Source organism: Globicephala melas, chromosome 4, assembly GCF_963455315.2.
Source record: "Globicephala melas chromosome 4, mGloMel1.2, whole genome shotgun sequence".
NCBI classification, from domain to species: domain Eukaryota; kingdom Metazoa; phylum Chordata; class Mammalia; order Artiodactyla; family Delphinidae; genus Globicephala; species Globicephala melas.
Genome location: NC_083317.1, coordinates 128,036,187 through 128,060,863, shown reverse-complemented (window position 1 = coordinate 128,060,863; position 24,677 = coordinate 128,036,187). Strand labels below are relative to the sequence as shown.

The 24,677-nt window shown below is 39.9% G+C and overlaps 1 protein-coding gene across 2 annotated transcripts in view; it reads left to right on the top strand.

Annotated features, from left to right (window-relative positions):
* The first annotated feature begins 2,229 nt into the window (after positions 1-2,229).
* The window catches only part of NCK1 (NCK adaptor protein 1), an 82,910-nt gene continuing 60,462 nt past the window's right edge, over positions 2,230-24,677 (top strand). Inside the window, exon 1 of one of the 2 annotated variants that reach the window (XM_030873410.2) lies at positions 2,230-2,366. The gene's annotated coding sequence lies outside the window, so the exon portion shown is untranslated. Of the gene's footprint in view, positions 2,367-2,947; positions 3,043-24,677 lie in introns of those variants that run through there. The other variant, XM_060298574.2, reaches the window with a different exon arrangement.

Here is a 24,677-nt window from a genome sequence, read left to right as displayed (position 1 = left end):
TCTGTCTATCTACCCTTCCACCCAATGCTTTCCTCTCTCATTGCTGTTTCCTTATTTTTCTTCTTCAATTCCTTCTCTTTTTCTTATATCTTTTTAGTTTCTCTTTCTTTTTTTTTTTAAGAGTTCCTGGTAAGAAAGGGTGATGAGGGAACTTTTAAAGGAAGATTAAAAGAAAAACACATATTTACAGGGAACTAAAATCCTTTTATGAAAAAGCTCTCTCCCTTACTTCTTCTACTGCTTAAATAGATGGCACACAGTAGTCAATAGATCTGGATCAAAATCTCACAAAGGGTCTGTTCAGATCATTGGCCCATTCAAAATACATATTCCCATACAAAATAAAATCTAAACTTATGACTTCAGCATATTTTTTCTGGGTTTAATTTCCCCACTTAAGGCAGTGATATAAGCTACCTGATGGCAAGGAATATTTTACCTGTTATATTTGTATTCACACTCCCTAATCCCATCACATGTAACTAGAATTGAATTGAGCCAGGTGTAGCTAACAGTTTGCCATGTGATTTTGGAGAAATAGTTTCAACCTCTGGACAATGGTTTATATAGTTTCAAAAATGAATGTAATAATATCTCAATCCATAAACTTTATAATATGTATCAACAAATAAAACTATTGTATTAGACAGCTTGGGCTGCTATAACAAAATGCCACAGACTGTGGCTTAAACAACAATTTAATTTCTCACAGTTTTGGAGACTAGAAGTCTGACATCTGGGTGCCAGTATGGTTAGTTTCTCTTGAGAGCTCTCTTCCTTGTTTGCACATGGCTGTCTTCTCACTGTGTCTTCTTGTTGTGAAGACAGAAAGCAATCTCTCTGCTGTCTCTTCTTATAAAGACACTAATCCTACAGGATTAGGGCCCCACTCTTATCACCTCAGTTAACCTTAACTACCTTTCAAAGGCCCTATCTCCAAATACAGTCACATTGGGGGGTTAGGGCTTCAACATATGAATTTTGAGAGGGAACACAATTCAGTCCACATCAGCCATGATAAAATATACACAGGTATTTAGACCCTCAGAATAAATCCAAAATTCACTTAATATTATTGACTTTAGATGCTAATTATGGGATATAGACAGAGTACTTGCCCAGAATTTCGTGGTCCATTTGCCCCAGTCAACTTGAGGCCAGGAAGGGACCATGGGTGATTTGTGCTTGACCTTGTGATCCTATATCTGGCAAGAGAACCACTTTCCTCTATCAGGACCCAAACGAATAATTTTGAAGTTAAATACAGAAAAGCGTAAACTCTTGGAATTTACAGTCAGGACCAGGATTTAAAATGGGAATGGAAGATGTATTCATGCTTTAAACAATATTTACTGACGATCTACCATGTGCTAGGCACTGGGTAAAAACTGAATACTGACATGGTTCCTGACTTAATTGAGTTTACAATCAGGTAGGGGTATGGACAGGCCCTTTCAACAGCAGGATGGGGAAAATACCTGTGCACCCCAGCAGGCTTCCCTAAGGGGGCATCACCTAAGCAGAGCCCCAGAGATGTCTGGGAAGAAACGAGGCAGGTGATTGGGGGCTGCAGCGGGGGTCTCAAGAGAACCAACTTATTGACGGCTGGGGCTGGGCCGCTAAGAATGGGCAGACCCGGCACCCAAGGTCACTGTTCCCCTCACAGCAAAGCTACCGCAGCCAAGACGGGAAGCTACCCACGAACCAGGGTACTTTGAAGGCCCTCAGACTCAGCTTATTTCGGTTTGCGGCTCAAATTAAGCACATGTCTTACATTTTTCTCTCAGGTCCCCATTTCCAGGCCTTTTTGTTTGTTTTTTCTTTTTCGCTCCCCGCCCCTAAGAACCTTTCGCTGGCAAGACCTTCTGGTGCAGAAACCAGAAAGAAGCTCCCAGAGCAGTCGGGGTTGAACTCGGGAAGCAGTCATTTCTGCCGTAGAATCTCCTGTGGCGCTGAGGAGGAAGGCCCAGAGTAATAAGCCAGAACAGCCGGGGAGACAAAAGCAACAAGACTCAGAGTCAAGCAGGGAGCTTCTTGCGTTCTCACTCCCTCTCCGCGGAGCCGCCTCCGCTCGCTCCACACCCAGCACAGCGCTTGATTGACAAGGGGGCCCGCCCAATCCCAGCGCGGCGCAGGCGGCTTTCGCGTCAGTGGAAGGGGAGACTGAGCCTATCGGATTGGGCAGGGAGGGGGTTTCCTGCCCGCGCGGATCCGCCCACGGCCTCGCGACCATTCGGCGCTGCAGCCCCGCCCTCTCGACACGCGCGCCCCGCCCCTCTCTTCAGAGCTACGCGGCGGCTGAGCGGAGGCCTCGTGCCGTAACGGCCATCGCGGCGGCCGCGGCGGCGTCCCGGTGCCCTCCTCAGGTGAGCTGGGGCCACCCGGGCTCGGCAGAAGGGAGGTGAGACGGTTGTGCCGGCAGGCAGACGCACAGAACAGCCTTTCCTTGCTCCGGGAATCCACATAGCCTGTTACTTGCCGCGGTGCTTCCTCTTCCCCGGTGAAGTTAGCCCCCGGGGCGCCGTCTGCCGGCCCGGAGCTGAGCCGGAGGGGGCGGGGAGGCCGCTCGGCCGGGCCTGGGCGTTTGCCTCGGAGCTCCGCGCGACCCTCTGGCCACTGCCCCGGGCGGCGCGGCCCCGCGGCCTCCCGGTCCATACCCGGAACGTCGGGTTGGGGTGAGCGCCGCGGCCGGCCGCCCCTGCGAAGCTGGGAGATCGAGTGTGAGGCGCGCGCCCTTCCCCGTTTCTTTTTCTCCCCAAAAGTCCTGTCGGCTGTTGTGGCGCAGTCCGAGGCCGCGAAGGTAGGGACGTGGTAGTGGAGAGAAAGGGGCGCGCTCACCTCCAGCCCGAGAGGAGGGGGAGGGAGCCGTTCCCCGTGCGGAGGGTGGACGTCTTCGGGATGCGCCTCCCGCCCCTCCTCCCACCCCCAGCCGTTTCCCTCCTCCTCGGGAAAGCTGGGTTATTTTAATCTTATGGACCTGCTGTAGATTCGTACGCGAGTTGCTTGGGCTGTGAGCTTTTGACTTGAGTTGTAATATATCCGGTAAGAAAAGAAAATGTATCTCGGTAGTTGTTTTGTAACCTTTCTTATGTGTGTCCATGAAAGTTAAATTTGCCGTAAGAAGCTCGGGAAGCTGGATTTTGTTCGGGACTGAGAACTCTGACATTATAGACGCCTAATTAGTGTCGAACGAATGAACTAGTCACCTAAAAATAATTCTACCCCGTTAGATTTGGTGATAAACCATGGGAGTTACGAAAGAATAAGGTTAAGGAGAAATTTCTAACCCCATCTTGGGTGGTGAGCAAAGAAGCTCACTCAGTGTCCGGTCAGAACGGGTAAGTGTTGCAAGAGGTATTCATTGTTAAAAATCTTACTTTGGTAGATTTATGAAAGACCAACTATACAATTTATTAAGCACTTGGAAAGCACTGTGCCTAAAGTCTCAACCTTCAGCGAGTTCACAGAGTCAATGGGGTCGGCTCTTAAACAGGCATCTCATTCAAAGTTTGATAGAAACTCAAGAACTATGCATTGGTTGATTAATATTAGTTTTATTTCATCTTGATCACAAACTTTGGGATTTTCTTCTTTGGAAAATTGTCATCTGTGAACAGTTTGCAGAATGTTCAAGATTTCTCAGCTGTGCTTGTTCATGTATTAAATTTTAAATTGTTTGCTCTACTTTTCTAAGTATTATCTTTAGTCCAGATGTTACCAGTGCTTTCAGGTCCATGTAAATAAAGCTTCAAACATTTTGTTAGATATTGAATGATGCTTTATGCCACTGCGTTCATTTTTCTTTTGAGTCTTTGAGAACTTTCCTGCCAAAACTCAAGGTAGATTTGATGTGATTATTGTTATAAATCACATGTCAGGAAGAATTGATAAATACAGTTGCAGTCCATTTTTTCCCTCTTATAGTTTAATTAATAATTTTTACAATTTACTCACGTTTATAATATGGAAAAATACCAAATGTTGTCTACCTGCACCAGAAGACTAAATGATTATTTAGTTGTTTGGTCAATAAGTAGAATTAGAGGAAACTCTTGAAATAACTAAGCATTTAACAAATTCTCCGTGAATACTTTGCTGTGCTGTTTTAGGAAGACAGCTGACAGGGCCACAAATGACATTTAAAGATTATTTAATAAGGCAACAATTCTATTTGGATGCTCACTTTATTTGAAAGATAGAATTTATAGTCTTCCCTTCAAAACTGATTCCATATGCTGACTTTGTTTTGGTGATTTTATCATGCCTTAAATTACCCAGACATAAACCTTGGTTTTATCTTTGACTTCCTCTATCCACATAACTTAACACTGACCAATTTTTGTCAACCATTTTCTGAAATTTCTTTCAGATATCTGTTCCTTCCCACTAGCTTTTAACTGGGTTTTCTGCCTGTCTTTTCTCCCTACTCAGTATGTTCTGCCTTCTGCCTGTTCTTAAAATAATGCTTCCAACGCCCTCACTGTTAAACCAGCAATAGTTCCCTGTTATTTACAGAGTATAGTTCAGAACTCCCAGCCTTCTAACAATCTGCTCAAAGCCTGTTTTTTCTAATGATGGCACTAATTCTCTATAGGAGCTGTCCACCCTAACCAACCCAATCTCTTGTTCTCATTTAGACTTTGTATTTTTCTACCTTGGTATCTGTTGAGACTTTGCCTACGTATAGCCTGCGTTCTTTAAAAGGAATTTTCCTCCTTAAATTAAGTGGCAAATGAGGGCAAATTTTGTTGCAGTTTCATTTTTGGTCCTTTAGTGCAACCTTCCAGATCTTTCTGTTCTCTGTGTTGTTGCTTTCCTTTGAACGCACTGCCCTTACTGTTTTATCATTCCTTTGGTTTTTAATCTTATGTGGACTTGTATCATAATACTATGGAACAATATTGTAGGAACGTTGGAATCCAACCATCTGTTTTATAGATAGGGAAAACGTAATCCATACAGACTAACTGCACTAAAATTCACCTAGTGATGGTGGCAGAGCTGAGACTCAAACCTTGATTTCCTGCTTGACTTCCTAACTCAAGCTGTGTATATTAAAAAAAAATATATTGTGTATTCTATATGAAACTATACTTCTTTTCATCTCTTGCAATGTCATTTTGTATTGTTTGCTTCACATTACTTTGCATTTTGTGTATTAATGCCTTCTGATATAGATTCAAAACTTCTGTATGAGGGCAGGGGAACCTTCATGACTTGCATTGTTTGAATCATTGAAACAGTGATTTAAAGTCTACATAGAGACTCCTAGCTTGTTGGATGTATTAACAGCTTTAACAAAAATAATACTGTCATGTCCACTGTTGAGTCCTGACTCACTAAAAATGAATCTCTTAGAAGTTTCACTGTTGGATTTTAGTTTGTTTGATTCTCTTGATAAAAGAGACTTGAATCTTTGGGAGCCTTGAAAGTAGATGTGAACAATGACTTATTAGGTGACTAAGTTTATTGACCTAACTAAATGTTCTTTTCCTCTTTTTTTTTTTTGCGGTACGCGGGCCTCTCACTGCCGTGACCTCTCCCGCTGCGGAGCACAGGCTCTGGCTCAGCGGCCATGGCTCACGGGCCCAGCCGCTCCGCCGCATGTGGGATCTTCCCGGACTGGGGCACGAACCCGTGTCCCCTGCATCGGCAGGCGGACTCTCAACCACTGTGCCACCAGGGAAGCCCCTTTTTCTCTTTCTGATAGAACAGTAACACTTTTACATTTTGCTATTTTTTCATTTTGTTCATCTGTCAAGAACCAGATTATTGAGCAATCTGCTTATTGAGCAAAACATTCTGTAAACCATTTGTTCCATTTGGGGAGTTAGAGAGCTTTTATATATTTGTTCTTCACGTTTTTTTCCCTCTTAACTTTAAAGTTTCTGTTAATACCAGCAGCATAGGGTTTCCTTGGTATTTTTGTTACATTGACGTAGCAAGAGTTGAATGGTATAAGACAGCACAGAAAACTATCAGGTGAAATATCTCTGGAGGGTATGCTTTACTTTTTTGGCCTGAAACAAATTAGAAAAATTAGAAGCTATTTTTCTTCTATTGTTTGGTTGTTTATAATGGCTTATTCTTATTTGTTTAAATAATTATCTGCTAAAATAAACTGTGGAAACACTGTTTCTCTTGTTCTTTTTTCCTGAAATTGTACCTAAGGAGTGCTGAATTGGATAAGTATGGTATGAATAATTTCTGCTTTTGTTCAGACAGACCAGTTGAATAAAGCAGTGAGAGTATGGCTTGGAGAGATTTTTTAAAAAACGGGTGCATTGAAAAGGTTTTATTTTTTCTTTTTTTAATGAATCAGCCTTCCCAAACTTTCAGTACATGCATGCTTCAAAATCATGTTGCATTTAGATCAAGTCAAATAATAAATATAACAAAGAATTTAATGTTCTTTGTATTTTTTGAGTATTCCAGCTATATTGTAGAAACATTTTATTAATTAAACAAGGCACTGGAAAGGTTTTTGGAAATACTTGATCACTTCCAGATACTATATGTTTTTAAGCAACATTTTTATTTTTAGAAACATTTAGAATACTTCCTGTACAACCTCCCCCCCCCGCCCCGCCCCCCAACCCCAAATTTTTGCTGCCCTAGGAAGTCAGATTTTGGGTTGGCCAAAAAGTTTGGAAAAACCCGAATGAACTTTGTGGCCAACCCAAATACATTAGTTTTTCTATGTTTTTTTTACATTTTTTTTTTTTACATATTCTTAGAAAGCCCTACAAAGCCTTCCATGATTTGGCTTTTGCCAGCTTCTAGCTGCATTTCTTGGCATTATCTTTTTCCTTTAGGCTGCTCTTTGGGCCTTGAATAGCCAAGCTCTTTTTTGCCTTGGAGCCTATGAACATGCTCTTCCCTCTGGCAGATGGCTTTTTTGGGTTAATAAGTATTAAGTTTGGCTGCTAGTAACAGACACCGAATAATAATTTCTGTCCCACAGCAGAGAAATCCAGAATTTACATGACACTCATTTATTAAGTGTTATTTCCAGTTGTTTTCCTATAAATAACTTTTTTTTTTTTTTGCGGTATGCGGGCCTCTCACTGTTGTGGCCTCTCCCATTGCGAAGCACAGGCTCCGGACGCGCAGGCTCAGCGGCCATGGCTTACGGGCGCAGCCGCTCCGCGGCATGTGGGATCTTCCAGGACCGGGGCACGAACCCGTGTTCCCTGCATCAGCAGGCAGACGCTCAACCACTGCGCCACCAGGGACGCCCTATAAATAACTTTGAAATAAAGATCTTTGTGTATAAGACCTTAGAAAATTTCCCTTTTGATTAATTCCTGTTGTGGAATCCAATTGAAAGTTCCATTAATTTCTTTAAAAACTTGTTTAGAGAAAGTATCATTTTTTTTTAAATTGCAAAGTGGCCAAATTTCAGTGTATCCCTAATGAATTTTTCCAATTGTAGACATAGGCCCATTACCCAGATCAAGGTATAGAACATTCCTAGTGCTCCAGAAGGGTCTCTCATGGGTCCTCCCAAATCTGTATCTCCCCTGCCCCCCCCCGCAAAGTAATCACCATTTTGACCTATATCACCATAGGTTACTTTTGCCTGTTCTTGAACTTAATATAAGTGGAACCATACAGTATATACTTTTGTGAATGGCTGCTTTTACTTAACATTGTGTTTGTGAGACTCACCCATGATGTTGGGTACAGCAGTAGTTGGTCTTTTTCACTGATGGCAGTATTTTGTTGGATGAATATATACATTTAAAAAAAATTCACCATTAGTGGATGTTTGATATACTTCAATTTTTTTAGCTGTTGTGAATAAAGCAGCTATGAACATTTACTTACAAGTCTTTTAGTGGACATACACCCTCATTTCTTTTGAGTATATATACATGGGAGTAGAATTGCTCTGTTTTTGTCTACCAGTGTTTTTTTTTTTTAAATTTTTTCAATGTTTTGGCTGCATTGGGTCTTCATTGCTGTGTGCATGCTTTCTCTATTTGTAGCAAGTGGAGGCTACTCTTCATTGTGGTGCGCGGCTTCTCATTGTGGCGGCTTCTCTTTGCGGAGCGCTGGCTCTAGGTATGTGGGCTTCAGTAGTTGCAGCATGTGGACTCAGTAGTTGTGGCACGCGGGCTCTAGAGCGCAGGCTCAGTAGTTGTGGTGCACGGGCTTAGTTGCTCTGTGGCATATGGGATCTTCCCGGACCAGGGCTCGAACCCGTGTCCCCTGCATTGGCAGGCAGATTCTTAACCACTGCACTACCAGGGAAGTCCCTTTCTACCAGTTTTTGAACCTGATTGAACTAGTTCTCTGGCTGGTCCATAGTAGTTTCCTGGGATTTCTCCCTTTACCATAAAGCTAGTGATTCCCTTTGCCTTAACTCTCTTATTTCCTGTGAATCATGTAATTCTTTTTTATTTTTTTTATTGTTTTGACCCCTTCTTTTGATGGGGTATATCCCACAGTAGATTACTGTGAAAAGTTGAGGTCTGTGTTAATAAAAAACCCCTTTATTCATTTTTGGTCTTCCCACTGATTTGGTTGGTTGGGTAAGGAGTTATAGGTTGGAAATAATTTCCCTTCTGAATTCTGAAGGCATCTCTCCATTGTTTTCTAGCTTGTGGCCCATTTAAGAATTCTGAAGACATTCTGATTCCTGATCCTGTTTTTTGCCTTTCTGGAATTTTGTAAATTTCATGAGGGTGTGACTTTGGCATACATCTATTTTTGTGTGTTTCCTTAGATATTATTCATTGTGCCCTCCAAATCTACCAAATTATGTTCATCATTTCTGGGAAATTTTCTTGACTTTTTTCATTGATGGTTGGATTAATCTGCTAGGGCTGCCATAACAAAATACCGTAGACTGTGTGGTTTAAAGAACAGATACTAATTTTCTCACAGTTTTGGAGGATAGAAGTCCAAGATCAAGGTACTGTCAGGGTTGGTTTCTGATGAGTTCTCTTCTTGGCTTGTAGACAGCTGCCTTCTCAGTGTGTCCTTACAAGGCCTTCCATGGAGAGAACTGTATCTTTCCTCCTCTTATTTTGAGGATACCAATCCTGTTGGATTAGGGCCCCACCCTTATGACCTCATTTAACCATAACTACCTCCTGAAGGCCGTATCTCCAAATACCGTCACACTGGGGGCTAGGGCTTCAACATACAAATTTTGAGGGGACACAGTTCAGTCCATTACAGTGGTTTAGTCTCCTCCCTTTTGTATCTCTCTCTGTGAAACTTCTGTTCTTTGTTTGAATCTCTTAGACTAGTCCTCTGATACTCCCTTTTTCTCTTACTTTTCACCTCCTAGTCTTTTGGCTCTGTTTTATATGGGAGGCTTTCTTAACTTTATTTCCAAAGCCTTCTGTTGAATTTTTCATTTTTTGCTGTGAAGATTTTGATTTCCCAAGAGTTCTTTTTGTTCTCTTAAAGATTCTCTTTTGTAGAGAGCATTTTGTGCTTCTGTCATGGATGCATTGTCTTCTCTAATTTCTGAGGCTCTAAATAGCTTTTTTTTTAACTTTTTTTTTTTGCAGCCTCTGTTCCTTCTAAATTGGTCTCCAGCTTTTATGTTGGAGGCTTACTTCAGGTGTCAGTAATCAATCCTTGGATGTTACCTAGTGAGTGAAAGTCTGAATTGATGGGGACTTGAAGACTTTGAATTTCATTTCATGGTGGCCCAAGTGAGCCATTTTTTGAGAAAACCCTGATTGATGTGCAGGAGGTGTTTTCCTCTTGGGTCAGGTTCATGAAGGAAAACTCAAATCTGCTTGAGGTCTGAAAGTTTGGCCACCAATTTTTTTGGTTTGAGGGATTGGATTTCTCATTCCCCTACTTTTGGTAGAGTATACAGATCTTTAATTATATCTGGTGAGCCCAGTTCAGAGTGGAATAACCAACCAATCAGAATGATTTTACATTTTTAAAGGGTTGTAAAAAAATAATATGTGGCAGAGACCGTGTGGCCCGTAAAGACTAAAACATTTACTATCTGGCCCTTTACAGAAAAGGTTTGCCTACTTTGTTCTGGTTGTAATGGTTCTGATTTCCTTTAATAAAGCTTCTAGACTACTACTACTTTTACTCCCACTCAGGCTTCAGTTTACAATCTTGGGACTTCCTGAAGCTATTTGTTTTAATTTAGTTTAGTGCATATCATGGAAGTTATGACTAAGAATTGGTAGGATAGACTCTATTATCAGAGATATGAGATTTTTTAATGTAAAATCTCAAGAAGTAGGAAAAGCAAAATACTGAAGAAATAAATCACAACGCATAATGAGTGTACGTGTGCATTGTTCTTTTTCTTGTCATCTAAGTGCAGAACATAAGTGTGTATACTTTGAAGAATGGGGAAAGGGGCATTGAGAACAGGCCCAAGTCATGTTTTAAATGAGCAATTTTCATCAACTCCTCTGTAGTTGGTAAATCATAACTGGCAGAATAAATTGGCTCCAGACAAGAAGCTGTTCCAGGCAGTAATATACATATACATATATATGTGTAAGTGTACGTATATATGTGTGTGTGGGGTTGTATTTGTCCACCTGATATCAGAAACGAGAGAGAGAATGTAAGCCACGTGGCAGGGTGGGAGAAACAGGAGTTGCATTGTTGTAGGAAATAAAGTAAAATGTCTTTTCCTTTAAGTGCTAGCTGCTGAAAAACTGTTACGTTTAGTCTTAATTGTGTGAGCAGTCTCATCACAGGTTTCTTGTATGATACTTTCTTTCCTTTAAATGGTGTCTTATCTTTAGTATTTATCTCCGATTTTTTTTGTTGTTGTTGTTGGATGTGGCATGCGGGATCGTAGTTCCCTGACCAGGGATCTAACCCGTGCCCCCTGCATTGGGAGTGCAGACTCTTAACCACTGGACCACCAGAGAAGTCCCTATCTCTGTTATTATTATTATTTTTTACAAATTTATTTAATTAATTAATTTATTTTTGGCTGCATTGGGTCTTCGTTGCTGCGCACGGGCTTTCTCTAGTTGCGGCGAGTGGGGGCGTCTCCTGTTGCGGAGCACGGCCTCTAGGCGCACGGGCTTCAGTAGTTGTGGCTCCCGGGCTCTAGAGCGCAGGCTCAGTAGTTGTCGCCCACAGGCTTAGTTGTCTGCGGCATGTGGGATCTTTCTGGACCAGGGCTCGAACCCATGTCCCCTGCATTGGCAGGCGGATTCTTAACCATTGCATCACCAGGGAAGTCCTCTCTGTTATTTTTTAATATGTATATTCCAGACTTGTTTCTTTGAGTGTACAAACTCATGCTCACTTAAAATAGGATCACATGCTACATTTTGTTTTCTAATTTGGCTTTTATAAACATTCTTTTGAGTCAGTATATATAAGTTTAAAGATTCTAGAGACAGACAACTTGAATTCCAGTATAGGCTTCATCACTGTTTGGGCTTAGGCGTCTACAAGCCTCATTCTTCTTATCTGTAATATGGGGATTATACTTAATCAAAGGATTATTATAAGGTTTACATGAGAATTCATGTATCCACTTAACTGCTAAGCAGTGATTGGTGTACATTAAGAACTTTAGAATCAGTTTTAGATGTAAAATAACAGGGTTCAAAAGTGTAGATGTTGTAAATGTTGGTAACTTGCCAAACTACTATTCAGAAAAAAATACGAATTTAATCTTCACCAACAAATAGTGTTCCTTTACTTGGCATAATTATTCTAATTTTTGACAACTTGGTAGGTAAAAAACTGGCAGAACTAAAAGGAGAATTAGACAAATTCATAAATATAATTTGGGATATTTTAGTATAACTCTGAGTAATTAGTAGAACAACAATAAGACAAAAAAGTCAAAAGATTTGAACAACATAATTAACAAATGAGTCTAATTACATGCATAGAACATTTTACCCAGCACCTGAAGAATACAGATTTTTTTCTAGTGCCTATGGAAATTTACCCCCAAATTTACATATGCTGGACCATAAAAAAGATGGAAATAATCAGTTCTAGAATATGTGCTCTGACATGTTGGAATTAAGCCAGAAATCAATTACAAAAAATAACTAGAAAATGACATGTCAACTGTTTGGAAATTAAACAGTATACTCCTAAGTAACCCAGGGATTAAAGAAGAAATGACATTAAACTCTTCTGAACTGAATGATGAAAATATGACATAACTTAAGGGATACAGGTAATCCATGCTTAAAGGAACGTTTATAGCCTTATAATGCATATGTTAGAATAAAGGCTAAAAATAATTGAAAAGATTACTGTGTAAAGATGGATGAGTGAAAGATGCATTTACTTTTACTCCCCTCCAAAGCCTACCAAGATGATTGATCGTATAGAATATTTTTTAAAGGTTGGAACTACATAGGTAAAGAGAATGGAAGAAGCAGTGAAATTTGGAAGCTGGAAAGCAACAGCCTGATAGAAACATTTTAGTAGATTTAAAAATGTTCGGGGCTTCCCTGGTGGCGCAGTGGTTGAGAGTCTGCCTGCCGATGCAGGGGACACGGGTTCGTGCCCCAGTCCGGGAAGATCCCACATGCCGCGGAGCGGCTGGGCCCGTGAGCCATGGCCGCTGAGCCTGTGCGTCCGGAGCCTGTGTTCTGCAGTGGGAGAGGCCACAGCAGTGAGAAGCCTGCGTGCCACAAAAAAAAAAAAAAATGTTCAATCCTAAACTGGCAGTAGGAAAAATAGAAAAGAATCCTCAGGCTCAGGAATTGGCAGCATCAGGTATTCTTGTGGAAGAAGGGCTGAGAGTGTGCTAAAAATAGAAGGATTGCTTGAAAGTCTGTTTAAGAAGCCAGCTCAGTTAATCATAATAGCCAAAAAGTAGAAACAGCCCAGATGTCCATCAACTAATAATGGGTAAATAAAATGCATATTGCGATAAACAGCAGTGAAGTACTCATACATGTTATAACGTGAAGGAACCTTGACAGTATGCTTATGTGAAAGAAGCCAGTCACAAAAGACCACATATTGTATGATTTTATTTGTATGAAATGTCTAGAAAATACAAATCTATAGAGATAGGGAGTAAATTAGTGGTTGCCTAGGGCTGGGAATAGGGGAGATTAGAGGGAAATGGGAAATGACTGCTCAAGGGTACGGGTTTCTTTTTTGGTGTGATGAAAATGATCTAAAATTGATTGTGATGATGGTTGCACGACTGAATATACTAAAAATCATTGAATCATATGCTTTAAATTGATCACTTGTGTAGAATTTGAGTTATATCTCAGTAAGCTATTACAAAAAAACAACAACAAAAAGGCAGCATGAGCCTAGATCTCTTTGTCAATTTGTATAGCTAAGTGACTGCCCTCTTTACTGTGGCAGCAGAAGACTGAAGATTTATCCTCTGCAGTGGATAAAATACAGTGTCTCTAAGAGAGGGGTAGATACTAATGTAATTGAAGACCAGTTATCCTACAGTGAACACCTGGATTAAGTGAATGTGCTCAATGTTAGAACCTTATTGAGGTCCCTTCTCTTGGGGTCCCAGAATCCTGACAATCAAGTAGGAACTTAGAGGATGATTCTCTTAGTAGAACCAAGGAGAAAAACTCTGAAGTTATTCACAATCAGTTTTTAGGGCCCTAGTTTTAAATATGAACAAGACAGTTAAGGATCACCAGATTCATGAGGAAAGCTTTTTTTTTTTTTTTTTGAATTACACGGGCCTCTCACTGTTGTGGCCTCTCCCGTTGCGGAGCACAGGCTCCGGACGCGCAGGCTCAGCGGCCATGGTTCACGGGCCTAGCTGCTCTGTGGCATGTGGGATCTTCCCGGACCGGGGCACGAACCCGTGTCCCCTGCATCGGCAGGCGGACTCTCAACCACTGCGCCACCAGGGAAGCCCATGAGGAAAGCTTTTAATATAAGAGACCAAAACAAATAGAAAAAAAGAATTTGGAGCAATAAGAACTAAAAAAAGAGCTCTTGAAAATTAGAGGGTAACAGTAAGAAGAAAATAAAAGAATGGAAGTTAGAGTAGAGGAGACCTTGCATAAAGTAGAGGAAAAGATGGAAAACAGGTAAAAAATATATGTAATTCAAAGGTCAGTCCAGGAGATAAACTTCTAAGCAACAGAAGTGTTGGTAAGAGAGAACAGAGCAAAGAGTGGAAAAGAAATAACGGTGAAATATTCAAGAAAAATACCCAAAGTTGAGGAATATCATTTTGCATATTGCAAAGCCTTCTGGGTTCTCAAGGAAAATGGATGAAAACAGATAAATGTACTTTGAATTAGGGTCTAGTCAGGAAAATGGAGACCATACTACTTATAACAGAATTGTATAATATAAAGAATTGTTTAGCCATATGTTATGGGTTGAGTTGTGTCCCTGCAAAAAGATATGTTGAAGCCCTAACCTGCGGTACCTCAGAATGTGACCTTGTTTGGAAATAGAGTCTTCTCAGAGGTCATCAAGTTAAAGTAAGGTCATTAGAGTGTCCTTTAACAGTTTGTGTTACTTTGTTATAGCAGCCCTCAGAAACTATAATAGACTAGGTAATTGGAGAACTGAAAAGGCAATAAGGGAACTCTCAGGTATCACAAAGATAATTAACTGTAGGAAGTAATTAGCCCCTAGGGTTGGGAGAACAAAGAGAAGAGATTGGAATTATTGGAATTCAGAACCTTGAAGAGTGGCCCTGAGGAACTGGAACTCAAACTTCTGAGGAGTTGCTGCCTGCTCAGGAAGTGTAAGTATTTTAAGAGACTTGATAAGGCTGGTCTGGGAATGGCAGGAAAAACACAAAAGCAAAAAGTTGCTAACTGAAACCAATTGCTGATACTGGAACCATTGCTGTTTCCACATTGAAGGTTGACAGTTGATACTGAGCTGAAGGAGTATCTCCCTGTTCCCTCCTTCAATCTTCCAGTGTCTTTCTAGTATCTCTTTTAGGCAGAGTCTAACAGGAAGCCAGCTAGCAAAGAACTGTGATTTGCAGGGTTCCAGCCCCTCAGCATTACAAAGCAGAGTAGAGAAGAGTAGGTTTGAAGTCTAGGACAATAGCTTAATAACCAGTACACACAGACACTGAGATATTTCATTGTGAAATTTTGGAATACATGGGACTGTAAGCTTCCGGAGGGGTAGAAAGATCTATAAGCTTCTGGAGGGGGAGAAATGGGTCCCTCAACTTCAGAGATTGAGTATTCTCAACTGCAACCTCACAAGCCAGAAGACAGTGAGCAAGGCCCTCAAATTCTGAGGGAAAATGATTTCCAAGCTAGATTTCTTTACCCAGCCAAATTATTAAGTACAAGTATAGAATGTAGGCATTTTAAGATGTGTAAGGTCTCCAAAAATTTCTCTTCCTCACTTCCTTCTCAGAAAGCTATTGTGTGATTTGTTCCACCCACCAAAAGGAAGGTGTAAACTTCAGTGAAAGAGGAAGGTGAGCATTATAGGAGACAGGAAATCAAATTCTAGAGGGACAAAGGGAATTCCTAAGGTGATAAAGAGAATTCCCTTAATGCTAACTGATTATCAGATGAAAGAGCAGTAAGTCTGGATTTGAACAGGTGAGAAGGCCCTGGTAGTTTTATGACAATGAAACTAATAAAATACCTTATGTCTGTATCTCTTAATTAGGCAATTGGCAAAGAGTTTGAAGTTGAATTAGTGATATCTTTTGTTTGCTTAGCTTTTTATATTGGAGTTTAGAGCTTCATTCTGGAATTTCTTCTCTCTTGTACTCTCCCTTAGGTGATCTCGTTTAAGCCTGTGATTTTAAATAGTATTGATATGTGGCTGACCTCTTGCTCAGGCAAGACCTCTGCTCTGAGCTCCAGAGTCATTTATTGGATCCATTATCTACTACTGTGTAAAAACCACTCCAAAACTGAGTGGTTTAAAACAATAATCATTTTTCTTCTGCTCATAGATCTACATTTAGGCAGCACTTGGATGGAGATGGCTTGTCTCTGTTCCAAGTGGTATCATCTAGGGTTGCTTGCTCATACTGCTGACAAATTGTTGTTAACAGTTGACTGTGAACTCCTTGGCTGGCTATGGGCTAGGGCAGCGGTCCCCAACCTTTTTGGCACCAGGGACTGGTTTCATGTAAGACAATTTTTCCACGGACCGGGGTGGGGGTGGCGGGGATGGTTCAGGCGGTAATGCGAGTGATGGAGAGCAGCAGATGAAGCTTTGCTTCATGCCACTCACCTCCTGCTGTGTGGCCCGGTTCCTAACAGGCTGTGGACTGGTACTGGTCCGTGGCCCAGGGGTTGGTGACCCCTGGGTTAGGGGCCTTGGTTCCTGTCCATGTAGATCTTTACGTAGGCTGCTTGGGCTTCATCATAGCATGATGGCTGGGCTCCAAGAACAAGCATCTTGAGGGTATCCAGTAGAAGCTGTAACACTTTTATGACAGCCTTGGAATTTGCATAGCTTCACTTCTGCATAGTAATAAGCCTACCAATATTCAAGGGGAGGGAAATTTTCCCCTCATTAAGAGGTGGTGTCTAAATTACATAGTAAGAGAAGCATTGAAGATATTGTCTCAGCCATCTTTGGAAAATACAATATGCCAGATACATCAAGCTGTTTCCTTGATTTTGCCACTTCTATATATATCCCATAGGTATTTTGAACTTAAAACAATCAAAACAAATTCTTGATTTCCTTACTCTTAAACTGTACGCTTTCCCTGCTGCCTCCATTAGTTCATTCTTCAATCTTTCTCATTTCATTCAATGGTATTGCCGCTCACCTAGTAGCTAAAACCCAGGTGTCATACCTGATTCCCTTACTTCCCATACTTCTAATCCATCTTGTCTCTTCAGACTCCAAATACATCTTGAATTCTTCTGTTCTCTGTCTACATAGTCACCATACCACTCAAGTCCAGGCTACCAAGGTACCATCATCTTTTTACTTGGACTCCTGTTGTTATTTATTTCAGATATAATTGACATTTTATTAGTTTCAGGTATACAGTGTAATGATTCACATTTGTATTAACTGCTCTTCTAAAAACTTTTGGTAAAATCCACATAACATAAAATTTACAGTTCTAATCATTTTTAAGTGTATGTAGTTCAGTATTAAGTATATTCACATTGTTGTGCAACCAATCTCCAGAACTTTTTCATCTTGCAAAAACGAAACTTTGCATTCATTAAACAACTACCCATTCCCCCAATCCCTGGCAACCACCATTCTACTTTCTGTTTCTATGAGTTTGTTTGCTCTAGTTATCTCATTTAAGTGGAATCATTGGCATTTGTCTTTTTATGACTGCTTTATTTCACTTAGCATAATGTCTTCAAGGTTCATCCATGTTGTCACATGTGCAAAATTTCCTTCCTTTTTAAGGCTGGTAATATTCCATCGAATATATATACCACATTTTGTTTATCCATTCATCTATTGATGGATATTTAGCTTGCTTCCACTTTCAGCTATTATGAATAATGCTGCTGTGAACATGAATGTACAAATATCTGTTCAAGTCTCTTTTCAGAAATTGCTGGACCATATGGTAATTCTCTATTTAATTTTTTGAGGAACTGCAATACTTTCTTTTGAGGAACTACCATCCCTCCCTCCCTCCCTCCCTCCCTCCTTCCCTCCTTCCTTCCTTCCTTCCTTCCCTCCTTTCCTCCCTCCCTTCCTTCCTTCCCTCCTTTCTTGATAGTAGCTATCCTTTCATATGCTTGTTGGTCATTTGTATATCTTTAGAGAAATGTCTATTGAAGTCCTGTATTTAAAACTTTTGTTGTTATTGTTGTTGAGTCTTAACTAGTCTTTGTATTTCTACTGGTTTTTTTCCTTTTAACTAATTCTTTACATGGCAGTCAAAGAAAGGTTAAGATTTCTGTATTAATCGTGATATGCTAACAGCTTTAATAAGCACAAATCTTAGTGGCTTAACACAGTGGAAGTTTAAATTACTTTTTCATGTCAGTCTAGTGTATATGTGTGATGGAGTAGGAGTGGGGATACCTCTGCTCCTTGCAGTAATTCAGGGGCACAGGCTACTCTATCTTTTTAAATTATCACTATCATCACAATATGACTTTTGAGGCTGTCTTGAAAAGGGAAGCAAGTATGGAGGAAGATTTTAGGGCCCACTAAAAAGTGGCGTATATCACTTTCACCCACATTCTATTGGTCAGAACTGAGTCCCATGACTCCACCTAACTACAGAGGCGGCTGGGAAATGTAGTATAGCAGTGTACTAATGAAAGAGAGAACACAGATATTAATGAGCACTAGTGGTCTCTGTCACAGTGTATATTAGATTAGAACTCCCTTGCTTAAAACCCTTTAATGACTTCTTGTTACCCATAGACTAAAGTTAGCCTATGTCTGTTCCAACCTTATTTTGTACCATTTCCCCCTTATTATTCTCAACTTACATTAGACTAGGTCATTTCCTATAACATGCCAAACATTTTTTCCTCCTGGAACCTGTGTGTTTTGTAGTTTCCTTTGCTTGGAGCACTCTAAATATTTAAATGACTCCCTCCTTCTCATCTTCAGTATCAGCTTAAAATCCATCTCTAACTAAAATCCCAAACAAAAATAGCTCTCCTATTCTCTGTCCGTTTTGATAGCACTGTGTTTACATCTATCACAGCATTTATCACAATGTATAGCTATTTTATTTGAAAAAAAATTTTGTTTACTTTACTTGTGTCCTCTGCTAGAAAGAGATGTCTTTCTCACTGTTGTATCCCTGCAGCACCCAGCCAATGCTTAGCACACTCTAGTAAATGTGTTGTATGAATGAATGACTGTTATACAGAACAGACTGAACTGGAGAGACTGGAGGGAATTATAACCAAGACTTCTAATGGTAATTTAGGTGAATTGCTGAGGGCTTGGGTTTTAGTGGTGGCAGTGTCAATGGAACAGAAAAGGATGAAGAGGAATCAAAGGAAAAACCAACACAAATTGCTGTGTGACTAAAGTGGGGAGTCTGGGTGAAGGGGATGATAGTGGTTTGTAATTAACAGATCAGTAAAGAGGATAGAAGAGTTGGTGTTTTGGAGATAATGATGAGTTGGGATTGATGTGTGTTGAGTTTGTGGTGATAGCAAGACTTTCATGTAGAAATATTGAGGAACAGTGGCTTGGATTAGAGCACACAATTGAAATTATAGATTTGGGAATCAGTTGGGCCCAGGTGATAAGATGAAGCCATAAAAATGGATGATCTACAGAGAGAGAGGGTATATATTGATAAGAGCAAGGGGAAAAAAAAGAGAAGCCAGATATGGAAACCAGGAGTAGGTAGAGAGGGAGGAGAACCAATTTAATACAGGGCTAAGGAAACCAGGAAGTTTCAGAAAGAAGAAAGTTTAGCTTGACTGCTGCTAGTGTGGGTATTCTTTGTGATATGCATTTGAAGCTTCTGAAATGTTACCTTTCCTGAAGGTTATAAAATGGTGATATTAATATCTGCTTCATAAGGTCGCTGTGAGGATTATTAACATACTATGCTAAAAGCAGTTAGTGTAGTTGCTCTTTTTAGTACGTGTCCATTAAACGTTTTGAAGTGAAATATAATACAAGACAGTACAGTTAAGCATCAAGAAGGCATTAAGGAGTTTGTAGAGGAAGAAAAGGCGTCTGAGCTTGCTGTAGCATCTTTTCTTTAGAGATATATTCTTTTTAAATGTTCCAGTAAGTTAGAATTGTACTAAAAGCCTATATAGAGATAACATTTATGAATTTATTTTGAAAAGTTTTTAGTAGGAATTTTCTGATCTGAAAATATACAGAATCATAGCAGTACAATGGCGGTTCATCTGTTAATGCTTCTTAACCACATCCTTTTACTGAAGTTATTCCGGAAGCATTTATAATGCAGGTGCTCCTTTGAAAGGCATTGTCCTTTAAAATGGGTTGAGACTAAATTCTTATTTAACATTGAAATGAAATGAAGGTATATTTAAAATGGAAATATAGTTTTATATGTCAAATTGTACTAACTGCTTAGAGTATTTGACTCTTGGTAGTGGAACTTGGTCACAGGTAGTGTGGAGAAATTCCAGTTCCTTTTTGCAGTTGCCACAGGATTCTGTCTCCAGATAATCAAATAAGAGAGCCATTTACACAAGGGGAAGTGGGAGCTTTCCTGCATTCCTTGTCATTATCTTTTTGTTTAGGGAACTTTGACAGGTTAGCTGGGCTGTTTGGTTGTTCCATAGCTTGCATGACCAGTCTTTTTTTTTTTTCCTCCTATCTTAACATGTATTATTATGGAAAAAAGTAACTTATTGTTGCCTTTTCATGATCAATAGCAGTCTATAAGTAAGAGTAGTAGTTTGGAATAAAGGGTAAGGTAAAAAGGCCGGTAGGCAAGGAAAGAAGTATTTAAAAATGAAGGAGGGGAAGGGAAAAAGTAGCTGAGAGATAATTGGTGAATAGAGCTTTTAAAGTTTATCTTTCTCTGCCTTGGGGTTTCAACTTGCTGTGAATTAGCAGTTGAAAATTGCTTTGCCAATAGCATATAATTGGTGACTTTAAGGGTTATCTGCTACCTGGAACAGACATAATTTCTTAAAATTCAGATATAACTAAGTTTATACTTTCTTACAGTTGGTCGTAGAAGTTTTAGCGTTAGGTGGGAGGATAGGGCAGGGAAAGAGGATTATGTAGCAGGCACTGTACTAAGTGTTTTATGTATGACTTTGTTTAATCTTCACAACAACCCTGTAAGTAGATGTTATCAAAGCACAGAGAGGTTAAGTAACTTGCTCAAGGTCACACACATAATAAATGTCAGAGCAAGAATTCAAAGTATGATGTTTCTGTCTTGTAGTTAATCTTTTTTTTTTTGTAGTTAATCTTTTATTCATCTCTTTGCTTCATTTACAGTTCCATTCAGTCACTGGGTCCTGTTGGCTTTTAAAAAAAAAGCTTTATTGAGATATAATTCACATACATACAGTTCACCCATTTAAAGTATACAATTCTGAAATCAACCACAGAAAGAGAAACGAGGAAACAAGGATTACGTGGAGACTTAACAACATGCTACTGAAAAACCAGTGGGTCAACAATGAAATCAAAGAGGAAATTTAAAAATTCCTTGAAATAAAGTATACAATTCAGTAGCTTTTAGTACTTGCAGAGTTTTGCAACCATCACCACATAGAACATTTACACCACCCCTCAAAAGAAACCCCACTCCTGTTGTCACCCTCTGACCTCCCCTACCCCTAGTCCTTCTAGACAACCATTAATCTACTTCCTGTCTCTAGATTTGTTCGAACGTTCTGGGCACTTCATATAAATGGAATCATATAATATGTGGTCCTTTGTGGCTGGCTTCTTCCACTTAGCATAATGTTTTTAAGGTTCATCCATGTTATAGCATGTATTAGTACCTTATTATTGCATGTATTAGTACTTTATGACTCATTAGTACTTTATTATTATTGCTGAATAATATTCTGTTGTATGGACATACCAAATTTATCCTTTCATCAGTTGATGGACATTTGGGTTGTTTCTCCCTTTTGACTATTATGAATAATACCGTTACGAACATTCATGTATAAATTGTTTTATTGTGGTAAAATATACATAACAGAATGTGCCATTTTAACTGTTTTTAAGTGTATAGTTCTGTGGCTTTTAAGTGTATTCACATTGTTGTGTAACCATCACCACCACCTATTTCCAGAACTTTTTCATCTTCCTCAACTGAAACTCTGTATCAATAAAATACTAAATTCTCATTCTCCCATCCCCTCTGCCCCTGGTAACCACCATACTTTCAGTCTCTATGTAGTTGACCTCTCGAGGAACCTTATTTAAGGAGAATCATACAATATTTGTCCTTTTGTGATTGGCTTATTTCACTTAGCATAATGTCTTCACATTGTAGCACATCCTTTTTAAGGCTGGTAATATTCCATTGATTGTATATATCATTTTATTTACCCATTCATCTGTTGATGGACACTGGTTGCTTCTGCTTTTTGATTATTGTGAATAATGCTGCAGTGAATATGGGTGTGCAAATATCTATTCAAGACTCTGCTTTCATTTCTTTTGGGTATATACCCAGAAGTCGAATTGCTTGATTATATTTTTAATTTTTGAGGAACCCCAAACTTTTCCACAGTGGCTGTACCTTTTCACATTCCTACCAGTAATACACAAGGGTTCTAATTTATCCATGTCTTCACCAATACTTGTTATTTTCTGTTTTTTGATAGGATTAGCCATCCTAATGAGTGTGAGGTGGTATTTCATTATGGCTTTGATTTGCATTTTCCTAATGATTAGTGATGCTGAGCATCTTGTGCTTGTTGGGCATTTGTATATCTTCTTTGGAGAAATGTCTATTCAAATTCTTTGCCCATTTTTTAATTGGGTTGATTTTTTGTTGTTGAGTTGTAAGAGTTCTTTATATATTCTGGATATCAGTTCCTTATCAGATATGTGACTTGCAAATATTATCTCCCATTCTGTGATAGTATCCTTTGACGCACGAAAGAGTTTAATTTTTTTTTTTTTTTTTTGCGGTATGCGGGCCTCTCTCTGCCGCGGCCTCTCCCGTTGCGGAGCACAGGGTCCGGACGCGCAGGCTCAGCGGCCATGGCTCACGGGCCCAGCCGCTCCGCGGCACGCGGGATCCTCCCAGACCGGGGCACGAACCCGCGTCCCCTGCATCGGCAGGCGGACTCCCAACCACTGCGCCACCAGGGAAGCCCAAGAGTTTAATTTTGATGAAGTCCAGTTTATTTTTTCTTTTGTTGCCTGTACTTTTGGTGTTAGATCTAAGAAATTATTGCCAACTCTAATGTTGTGAAGCTTTTGCCGTGTTTTCTTCTAAGGATTTTATGGTTTTAGTTCTTCCATTTATGTCTTTGATCCATTTTGAGTTCTTTCAGTATATGGTGTAAGGTAAGGGTTCAGCTTCATTTTATGAATTTTTATGTGAATATATATATTTCTTTTGGGTGTATAGCTAGGAATGGAATTCCTGGGTTATATGGTAACTATGTTTGGCCTTTTGAGGAACTGCCAAACTATTTTCCAAAGTGGCTATACCATTTTACATTTCCACCGGCAGTGTATGAGGGTTCTAATTTCTCCATGACTTTTTGGTTTTAATTTCTCCACACTGTATTACCTTCTGACTGGCTGATTTCAAGTTTCCTTGGCTGACCTCTTTGGTGATAATTTCACAACTCTGCCTTTCTGCTGTCCCCTTTCACCAATCCATAACGCTGTTGGTTGTATTGTAAAAGTTTAGAGCTGAAAGGAACTATAGAGAATCATGGAAGTCAAACCATTCATTTGCAGTTGCTGAAACATAGAAGTTAAGAGATTTGACTCAAAGTTATACAGTGATAGTGTCAACACTAGACAACCTCCTATGTGCATAGCTTTCATTTTATTAAATTATGTTTCCTTTTTCTGTGTCTAAAACTCTTTACCTGACTGTCTTAACCAGGTCTCCTCCTCATCCTGTCCCCTAAAGAACAATCTAAAAGCAAGGAGTTGCATGCAGGTAATTTATTTGGCAGATGATCCTAGGGAACAAGAGTAAGGGGCCAGCGTGAATGAAATAAAAGAAGAAAAGCCAATACAAGAGTGTGTTATTGAGTTATTCAGTGCTGTGGCAATCAGGACTCAAACCCAGTGGGAACTTTTGAGGCTCTAGATGCTTCTCAGTTTGTCTGTTCAGGGATGGACAGGAGTAAACTGTATCATCTGTTCTTGTTCTCCATCAGTTGACGGTTGCCTCAGGGCAGGGTAAATTCTTTCTCCTTCCCTCCCCCATTTTAGGGCTGCACACGAGAGCCTGCCAAGTGGTGTCTCACTTCATGGCTTTAAAGAAGCTTTAGGGCAGAAAGAAAATGAATCACAGTGAACACTGTGGGGGAAGTAAGTCAGAACCTACCTGTAACTATTAGCCTTGGCTTATGACTAGTGTGGTAGGCAGAATAATGGCCTCCCAAAGATATATACATCCTAATCTTCTAAACCTGTGACTGTGTTACCTTGCATAGCAGAAGGAACTCTGGAGATAGGTTGATTTTTCTGAATTATCTGGGTGCGCCCAGTGTAATCACAAGGAGCCTTATAAGAGGAAGGCAGGAGGGTCAGTTTTAGAAAGAGAAAAAATGGAAAAACTATAAAATATAAAAGAAAGGTGAAATAATAAAACTATTATATAAAGGTGAAACATTTTAGAAACAATACGTTGAGTATAAATTTTGGAGAATTTGAATAAAATTGGCTCTGTTTCATTTAAGAAAAGAAAGGAAGAAAGAGATGTGACAGTGGAAGGCGGAGGTCATGATGACCTGGCTAGGAGCCAGGGAATGTGGGCAGCTTCTAAAAGCTGGACTGGATTTTCCCCTAGAGCCTCCTGAAGGAATGCAGGCTTTGATTTTAGCTCTGTATAACCTGTTTTGAACTTATTTCCAGAACTTTAAGTTAACAAATTTGTATTGTTTTAAGTCACTAAATTTATGGCAGTTTGTTACATAGCATTAGGAAACTAATACAGCTAGAATCAAAGGAGAGTTGGATTGCATGAAGATGAAGATTTTTCTGATAGAATCTGTGCCTTGCTTGCCAGCCTCTCCTTTGATTCTAGCTGTTTTAGGTTTTTGCTTCGTAACAAGTTACCACAAATGTACCTCTTGCTCTGCTCAGATCTGTTTGGACCCTGCATTGATTCTAATCCTTTGCTGAGTCACTGCAGCCTC